At 33.0% G+C, this 10,455-nt stretch overlaps 1 protein-coding gene across 1 annotated transcript in view; it reads left to right on the top strand.

The window, feature by feature from the left end:
• The first annotated feature begins 466 nt into the window (after positions 1-466).
• Positions 467-10,455, top strand: part of LOC108735714 (tropomyosin-like) — a 19,431-nt gene continuing 9,442 nt past the window's right edge. The window contains exon 1 of the mRNA XM_025974943.1: positions 467-574. The gene's annotated coding sequence lies outside the window, so the exon portion shown is untranslated. The remainder of the gene's footprint in view (positions 575-10,455) is intronic.

The raw sequence follows: 10,455 nt of genomic DNA, 5'->3' as shown, positions 1-10,455 counted from the left end.
ATTGATTCTTGGCTAGGCACTTGGTGAAACATATTTGATAAGATATAAGAAATAAAACACTTGGTACACTTTTGTTTCACAGTTTATTTAGAACACTCTAACAATTGTTTCGGCTGCTAAACCATTATCAAAGAGAATTCTCTTTGTTAGAGTGTTCTAAATAAACTGTGAATCAAAAGTGTACCAAATGTTTTATTTCTTATATCTTCACCAAGTGCCTAGCCAAGAATCAATTTCTTACATAATAAATAAATTATTGATCCCTTATCGTGGCTCTGATTTAACATCTGCAAAAAATTAAAGGAAGAAATGGATATCATTTTTAATTAATTAGCTATGAGAGCCCCTTTTATGACTAATCGATACCATTCGTGTTGATATTATTATTGTTTCGTCAAACATTTTTGAGACCGCTGGTTTGGGGCTAAATATGTGCACTGAAATATATAGCAGGGTTATTCCTAGCAAGTCTCCTAAGTGGTGGGGTCTTTCCTGGTAAGGAGCGTTTGGTAAGCTGATAGCGCGCGGCTCTTACTCAGTCGCATTGAAGCTGTGCAGCGCTGACGTTTACGTGGTGAGTGGCCTTTTAACGCATTCTTTTTTAATTTAATAATTTGTTTAAATATCACGGAGTAATTTTAATACAAATTTGGCCGTGGCACCTGGCCGTGCCGTTTTGTTTAACCCTTGCTAGCCGTCGATCTCTGTCATTTATTCATTAACCCTGGTTTAGTGAAAAAAGTGCCAAAGTCGCAAACTGTGCCCTATCTGTCAAATTAGCAGCAACAGTAATTTTAATTAATTTGGCTTTTTTTGAGATTTTATCAATTTCAAAAGTAGTAGATAATAAAGTACGCTGAAAGCTACTGCTTTATAGAAACAACTGACTATAAGTACCAATTCTAACAAATGTTTCTAGAAGTAAAAGCTTATGGACTAATTTAAAAATTAATATAGGTACCAGATGTGTGTAAAACGTGTTGCGGCCCATTTTGGCCCCTTTACTAAAAGTTCCATTTTTTAACTTGACATAATGTGAAGATAATAACAAGAATGTCGTAGGAATGAATAGGAATTGGGAGCGGACTTATTTTTAGAAACTCTATTTCGTTCATGTCCTGTGGGAGGTTACGAACAAATATGTATCTCTGTTTTTTACTTTTTTTGGACAGTTGTAAGCGTATCGAGTTGGCTGGTAAAATGCTTGTTTTTTTTAAACGAATCTGTTGACACTTTTATCTTATTTCAAAATTTCCTTGCCTTAAATTTGTTTATAATTTTTGACAACGAGCAGTAGTTTTCAATCAAGGCTGCAACGTTTCAATTTTGAGGTCAGTCCATCGCATACTGTGCCCCCAAAGAGATTCGCAAATCGTTTTTATCTCTTTTTTATTTTTGTAACACTTTCGTTTCTAATTAAGTAGTTCTTTATTATTTTAAATCTTATTGTTGTTGTAGATGTTCATTTGTTGAATTTTATTGTAGAATAACAAAAGAGAGTGCCTTTTTCCATCTGTTAAAATCATAAGTCTAAATGTGCAGCTGTGATGAAAAAAAAAACCAGCACACAAAAATCGTGTCTTTGAACCTGCATCATAAACTTTTTATTATGTGTTATGTACATACATATGTAAGCATTTAGAAGTTCTAGAAAAAACATGTGTTTGCCTCCTACATCGGTAACATGTAATTAGGGGAAATAATTGACCATAAAAGACTATTTCTTGCAAAATTGGTTAAGCACAGCTTTTTTGGATAATATTATTTTTTTATTTATTTGTAAAAATGATCAAGCACTTAAAAAGGGAACATAAACGACTTATTGGACATCCTGTATACATGTCATTCCCTGATGTAACTCTTATTTAAGAACTGTAAAAAGTATTAATGATAAAAAAGCAGTAGCCAGTAATAATTTTGTCAATTTGGTATAATAAAAGTTGAGTAGTTTCGTTCACTAGGTCACTTATAGATGTCAGATGATGAAATAGTAATGTATCCAATTGTTACTGACATGCAACTGGGACATATAAATTTTTTAGCAATGTTTTAATATTTTGCCTTATTTAACTGCATATTTCGAGTCATTTTTATTAAAACAGATGACATTTTAATTAGTTCAAGATGTTTGAGCAGTAAATATTACGATAGTAAAAAATATATTTGGAAGTTGATTTAGGTTTTCACGGTTGTCGTGTGGATTTGAGGATTCTGACCGTGTCTTATTGATCAAATCACCATGACGGATAATAGTGGCGTTAAACGTGTTTGACGTTGAAGAACCAACGTTTGAGATCATGCTTCGGCAACTTGAAGTTCTTGAAGATGTCCCTTTTGATATGAGACGAAACGTCGAATATTTTTGACGTCACCACGATCCGTTAGATTTCTTCAATACTACGCGATTAGAATCCGTAAATCCAGTTTCTTCATAATTATATTTGTTTTGATAAAAATCTACTTAAAATCTGATATTCGAACACAATTAAAAACATCGCAAAAAATTGTAGAGTGGAATACAAAGGCCAATTAGGAAGCTTTTAGGCATTATTTTCTTTTAATTTGTGTACGTTTTCAATTTATGTTTAAAAATGCGTCCCTACCCCCAATTTATATACAGAAAGATAGGGAAATATAATGATGTCAAGTTTTCGAAATCATTATTGTTAGCAACATTTTTGATAAGGTACTTGTTCTGTTCATTTTTAGTGAGTAATACGAGTTGAACTTTAATAGCGAGTGTCTTTCATAAAAACGAATACGTTCGTGCTTCGTGGGCAATATGCAAATAAACTTTTCATTACGCGAAATCCGTCCAAAACAAGATATCGTTGCGTTGACCAATTTTGGAAGAACGACCGTCCGCTTTTGTTTTTATTGCATGTAATAAAAGACAATTTACCTTGCAATTGTAACATTAGAAAAAGTTCAGCATGCGTTAGCTTCTTTTTTTTATTTGTTTAACCACTTCCACAACGGTCTTGTTGCTTACCTTAGCAGTAGGTTATAGGTAATGGCAATAACGTAATGTAATAATAAAAACAATCGAACTTTCTAATTAATTCCGCTCCAGTTGTTTACTAATCGTTTATAAGAGCGACAATAATAAAGAATATGCGGCAGATAGTAAACAATATCAAAATTTTATTTTAAATATAAACAAACGACTGTAAAAAATTAGGCAAACTGTAACAGTTTTGGCGTTGAAGTTGTTGTACAAACACTTGTACGTATACAGGGCGATTTATTGAGGAAATTTATAAAATTGTACAACATTATATGACTCATCATGCTTCAAGGTACATCAGACGTAAAAAATTTTTAACTTCACAAAGACAGGTTATACACAAATGAATTTAACCTGAAAGGAATGTCGGTGCAAAGACCTTATCGTTATTTTTTTTTTACTTAAAACCAAAGTTGAAGATTATTGTATTCATAACGTGAAAGCAGTCGTCGTTTAGTATCTATTTATGATTGTTTATAATCCTGTTTTGTAACTTGTACTTACACTACTTTCTCTGTCCTATTTTTTTGCTTTATTTTGTGAACATGCTGATCAACGAAGAGTTTCAAAAAATAACAGTAGTAGAAATATTTATATTATGCAATAATAAGAGATAGCTTCCTATGTATCTAATTTTTACGATTCAAAAACAGTTAGCATTTTTATGGTAACTAAATTGTGTTTTAATGTTTTTATTTATTATACACTTAGGTACTTAAAACCATCTTATCAACAATTAATTCTGTTTTCTATTAACTTCATCTTACTGTGTCTTTAATAAGTAATTTTTAGTGGTATAAAACTCAGTAGTTACATATAGAGTTGTTAAATAGGGTAAAAATTAGATAATGTACCATGATATCCTATCTAGAGAATTCGTTAATACTAGTTGAACTCGTGCAAATTTGGATGGGGACTACCGTTATTCGTGGTGAGCAGCATCAAAATTTTAAGGTTATAATGTACCAGCCGGTGTGAACATTAAATAAAGACGTCTAATACCATCATATACAGTAGGATTTATTGGTTAGTTCCACCAATGGAAGATGGGTAATATTTTTAAGAGTTTCCATAATAAAATAATTCGAAGTGGTCTGTGTTCTGTCGAAACTGCCAGACGCGGATCGCGATTTCGATCTTTTCGGACATCATCAGCGCGCCGCAGGCAGCTCCGACAGAACACAGACCAACTTTTACCTGCTATCTTAACAGTGTGTTTTAGAAAATACCACAAATGGCGCAGTAAACGCCATCTGTAGTACGGTGCTACATTTTAGGATTACGTATGCTCCTTTTTTTTTTCGTTTTCATAATCTCACGAATATGACCACTGTTTTCTTTAAAAGTCATAACAAGCTCGCATGTATGACAGAAAATTTCAGCACATAAGACAATTATTGTGTCCATAAATAGAAAAATTATTAAAAAATCACATTAAATGAACAAGGCGAAAATTTAAAACAAGACTAGAAGTATTTGAGCAGGATCAAGATCAAGACTGAATAAGCAAGACTAAACGGGACAAGTCTTGGTCTTAAACTTTCTTTTGCTCACCGCTATAATTATTGTTCAGCTCATCTAAATTATAGTGAAAAGCAATCGGAAATCAATATCAGGTTACTTACTCCTCCGTTCTAACAACGAACGTTTCCTGAAGGAATACAACCACAACCTCAATTCAATTCTAAAATTTTCGGCGTAATTACCATAAACAGAATTGGTCTTGGTGTTGCCTTGCTCATCACTAGTAGAGATATTCCATTACATGCAATAATCAAAGGATGGCATCATCTATTGAAAAATATGAGGTGGTCGGAGATGTGATTTATTTGAAATACTTGTATTTAAAATGCAAATACAAAATTAAAAATACGTATTTGTATTTCATTTAAAATACTTTTCCAAATGTATTTTCTATTTGTAAAATGCAAAATACATTTTTGCACATTTACCATTGAACGTATTTGAAGCTTAAACAGGGGACAAAGAGACATTCAATGAATGGCTTCTAATNTTATAAAATTTACCAAAGACTTTTATTTTCGTTTTTAACTACTAATTTTGGTTAGTACAACAGCTCAAAACAGCAAGTGGTGTGTCTGTCTCAATTTCGAATAGACTTATATCTGGTCATTTACTTAATAAAACTATTTATTGCACTATGCCAAAACTATTTTTTTTTCTGTATGCTACATGCGTATAATAGGTATGTGCGTGCGCGTCATCACTGTGTTGCGAGTGTTTATGAGTAGAAAATCTCTCACTGCACACTATATTTAGAATCATTTTACATGTTCGAATCTTTCTCGAAATTGTTCGGTTTTTGTGTACATTTCACGCGCGTCATTCAAAGACATTTGGAACATTCAAAAAAACAATTCTTTGTAGACCACAATTCACGCAACCAAAAATGATTTTTTTAAAGCAGTTGCCTTTAAAATTAGAAACAAAAAATTGTTGTGTAAGCATTTTCGATTTTCCTTTAGTGTAAAAGCATGACAGGTTGCATAACGCTAACGCTTGTGATGTGCAGATTCAAAAAGCGATCTCCCTACTGTTTTTTTTCTTATATTTTACTTTTTATTTTATTAATTAGCGGTACAAAATTAATCTAAAAACAAACAAAACAAAACAGAAAACGATTTGTTAAAAATGTTAGGTCAACAATTGTCACATAAATGGACCTACCTGTGCCTGAAGGCGATCAGAGGCTGTTACTGTCTTGATAGGAAAGCGTCGGGACGCCGCCACGACGTCCCAGGCCCCACCAAAAATTCTCTTTTCCCCTTCTTCCACACCCAAATGCATTACTAAAGTCTATTACAAGCAGTCATCAAAATTTTCGCAAATTAAGATTTTTTAAATTGAATTTGTTTAATGGGAGAATAAAATGACGATTCTGGTGTAATTGTTGGTAGTTTCAAAGAATTGCTGTCTGTTTTTTTGTATGAAGCGGTTAAACTCCTAACTGGCCAAACTGTTACGTTTGTTGGATTACGAAATGTGTCTTCTCTTTGCTTTATTAAAATTGTTTATCAACAATTTGGGAGATGCAAGAAGTCAAATGTGATCTAGGATATTATAGGCTTTGGTCATTTGTTTTACTGATGTTAATCCAAAATATCGAAACGTTTTAAGAACGCTTATTACATAATAAATTAGTTTCTTGTACAAACTAGGGACGCACCGGATAGTGATTTCGTTGGGTAAAGCCACTATGATTAATGGTTTATCTTTTCGTTCACCAAAAGCTTGCAAAGTGACAAAATCATATTAATAAGTTATTGTTAATCAAAACTTAATGCACCAACAAGCAACAGAAATTGTAACAGTTCGAAGAAACAGTATCGCGAATTTTGTTTTTTTTTTTTTTGAAAATTATTTATTTATTCATGAATATCAATTTTGCGTCCTTCAAATTAATCACCACCAGATCTTACACACATGTAATCTTCGAAGTACATCTAAAATTAATTTTTTGTGATCTTGTTCAGCTCCTTCTTCGATGCCGTTTTTCAGGGGCCTCTTCAGTTTGGGAACAATAAAAAGTCATAGGGGCCAAATCTGGGAAATACGGTGGCTGTGACGTTATCAGAGTGTTGTTTTTGGCCAAAAATTTATGTTTGTTCTTCCACAAAACCGGGCATTTCTGGCGGTCTTGCAGGTAATATCCCTTTTTGACCGTTCTACCCTGTAGCAATAACTCATGATTCACCACGCCCCTGCAATCGAAGAAAACTCTAAGCAGAACATTCACTTTCGACCTAACTTGGCGCACTTTTTTCGGTCTCATGCGGCAGCTTTAATTCGGATGACTGAGCTTTTTGGTTTCTCATAACCATCAACGGATGATTCGTCACCAGAGTCCAACAGATCCTTAGTGATGTTAATGCGATGCTGTTTTTGGTCGAAATTGAGCAATTTTGGTACGAATTTCGCGGCGACCCGTCTCATTGCCAAATCATTGGTAAAAATCGAATTGCAGGATCCAGTCGGTATGTTTAGGTCTTCAGCAACTTCTCTAACTATGATTCGACGATTGGTCAGTACTATTTTCTTCACTTCATTAATGTTTTCGTCTGTTGTTGACGTGTTCAGGCGTCCGGCACGCTCTTCGTCGTTCACATCTTCTCGGCCCTTTGAGAACATTTTGTACCACCGATAAACGTTGCTTTGGTCCAAGGTAGCTTCACCATATGCCACAGTCAACATTCGGAATACGTCCGTGCACTTAGTTTTGTATTTCACACAAAATTTGATCCATTTTTTGGAATAGGCAAAATTAATACTTATTAAATTATAATTGATGGTGTTTGGTCTTGTTTTTCTCCAGCACTGCCGGGTAGCCGACGTCATTATCCGGTATCCAGTCGGATCCCAAAAAAAGTGACAGAAACACTTGGTACTGGGCAACCTCTAGTACATTCTTATATTTTTATGTATATGTGTATGTATGTAGGTAGTCTGAACGAATGTCAGACAAATGTGTTATAATCGACATAATGCTGGTTTCCTCAATTTGTCGGTCAAAGACACTGAAGAATTAATTTGTTTCGAGAGGCATCGTCTTAACGTCATTTTATGACATGTACATATTACTAACATCATCAAGAATTTTACTAGACAAAGAAGAACGCATAAATATTATAAACAATACGATACGGTAATAATGCAACGAAGTCTTTTTGTTTCGTATCTAAACTGTAATTTTGTCTTTCAGAGACGTGAATTATTTCGACCTCCACTATTTTCAAATATATTTTTAGTGGCGATTGTTAATTCGGTCCATTTAATAAGTTTCTGTTGATCCGGTTGGAAGGATTTTGTATCCTGTAGGTTTTGGTGGCTAGAAGTTCCCTTCTTCCCGTTGGCAGACTCGATTTGTATAGAGCGGCCTTTACATTTTGAATTACTGACATTTTAGAAGTGATTTAAATGCGGTGCTACAGGAGGATCATGAAGATATCGTGAATAGTAGGTAAATGTTAGGATTAAGGAGGAATTAGAATGCTGTAGAAGTAGATAAGATTAAGTCACTGCACATGTCAAAGCGAATGTAACTTCACGTTTAACTACTCAATCGATCACATTTTGTACACACTTCGTTAAGGGCAAAGAAAAGGACAAGGGTACCTTTTTTCTGCCCAAGGGATAGAAAAACTAGTTTTATATTCACGTCGTAACTACTCAACATGAAATTTTGTACATACATTGTCAGGGATACAAAAAATGGTATCTCTTATTTAGAAAAAAATACAGTTTAATACAATAAATACAGTTCCAGAGATATAGAAAAAAAATAGATTTAAGTGGTTGTCGATGATCTTTGGTATGAATTGTTTCAAAGAATCTGGGTATACTCCATAGTACAATTGTTTCGCCTTAAAAAGACTTCCTCAGGTGGTTGAAAATGTGAATAAATCCCTATTGCTTGAATACTAGAGGTGATAGATCTAAAAAAGCAAGAATTGATTTCAAATATATCTGTTTTACTTGATAACAAAACTTGAACACTGCTTTTATACGACTTACATAAAATCTTCGTGCCATATTATCATGTAATTCCAAACTTAAGATTATAAAGCTAATATGGGTGAAATATTACAGGTGTTTTGTGTTCTTATTATTATAATGTAACTTCTAATTAGTTTAATTGAAAATTAATGACTTAGTAATTAACATAATCAACAATTAGTCTCTTTTAGTAATGGGTATTATTCACGACATTTTAAGTTTTATAATCTAATGGGACCATTACTTATTTGAATGAAATATGTCTTTTGTTTTATTGTACTTTGTCTGTAAAATTTTCTATTGTTTGGTACTTCTCTTCCATTTTAACGAAAAAAGTACATTTGTTTGATACATAATCCATTCACAAAATGTTTAATGAGTTGTAAAACGTGTTTAATCTATTTTAATTTCTGTACTTCGAAAGCGGTTATTCTTTGGTTTTTGAGGTATTTATTAGTTTAAAACTCTTGTGTGCTATATTTCCTTTGGTCCACTTCATCTCTGCGTTTGGTATCGTAGAATAAAATTAATATTAAAAGCCCTTCGGAAAATTCCACGCCACTGAGGTCAACACTTTTGTTGAACAAGACCACTTTTATCATAAAAGGTTAAAACGTAAATCACAAGGTATGCCTGAGTGTATATACATATGTATGTATATAGATATTGTATAAGTACGTTCTATACACGTCCAACTCCATTAATTTAACCTTGTATTTTATAATATGTTCGTAATCCCATATATGGACTTAATGGATTTGGGGCGATTGTAAGTAACGGCCCTAAATGGGACACTTTTTCGAAAATTACGTTCTCTGTTAGAAAATTCACTTCACACCACCCAATGATGGTCAAAAACCGCGGCCACTTTCGGGTCCCTTTTCTTCGCAATAAATAAGAGAAATTCCATTTGTTGTTGTGTCAAAGAAGATCAACAAAAGATATTGGTCACTGGGTCACCTTATGCGTTTATCATTACGTTTCAATGACTACGCTCGTTGCTGCTAAGCAATCGATTCTGTTTTATTAAAGTGTATCGTCGATCGATCGTTATGCTGACAATGACAGAAAGTGCACCGTACATATGATGTAACAAAAGAAAGTAGCAAAATTTTTTACAATTATTTTTTTTTGTTAACTACCATCAACCTTAAAGTTAAATTTTGATATTAATATTTTATAAAATTCTTGAAATTTTAATGATAAAATGATCCTTTATCGGTGATATTTGATAAAACATAAACCGAAACGTTAGTATATTTAGTAAATGCTTGTCTGAACAGTTTTTGTGCCTGCATGTTTATCAAGGAAATTAATAATAAATTAAATGTAGCAAGTTGTTATGGGCAATATTATTTCATTGACCCTTCAGTAAATTTCAACCACTTTCTCTTCGTTTAAATGTAATCAAATTGCAATCCTGATTGGGAGAAATATAGGGATCTACAACTGTTGTATTGTTGTTGTTTTGATTAAAAATTTTAGCCAAATTTTGAAGTGTCTCATATATTTTTGAAAAATCTTTATTGATAAATATTGATCGGAGCTGTGATACTTTTTTTAGATGAAAAGTATTTTATATTATATACAGTAATAACTGCAAAGTTTGTAGGACTAAACTAAAAGAAGTAAGCATTTTTTTCATTATTTAGAGCACGAAGGAAAATAATGGGGAATTGTACAAACGAAAATGCTGAGGGACAATTATGAAGTTTGAGTTCGAAACGTCTATTACTTTTCAATCGTAAAAAAAAATAATTAGTCAGTAGTCTGCACAGTTATATTAAGCTCAAGAAATGTCTACGATAATCTTCGCATTTCCCTAAAACTAGAACAGCCCACATCCTTAACTATTTGCGAACAGTAATCTAATCTAGGTCTACCTCTACCCCTCCTAACTCCTGTTTCTGCCTCTAATATGTCTCTGACTAGAC

The sequence above is a fragment of the Agrilus planipennis genome, unplaced genomic scaffold (genome assembly GCF_000699045.2).
Source record: "Agrilus planipennis isolate EAB-ADULT unplaced genomic scaffold, Apla_2.0 scaffold86, whole genome shotgun sequence".
In the NCBI taxonomy this organism is placed as follows: domain Eukaryota; kingdom Metazoa; phylum Arthropoda; class Insecta; order Coleoptera; family Buprestidae; genus Agrilus; species Agrilus planipennis.
The sequence above is the reverse complement of the archived record's forward strand: the minus strand, read 5'-3'. Positions and strand labels throughout refer to the sequence as shown.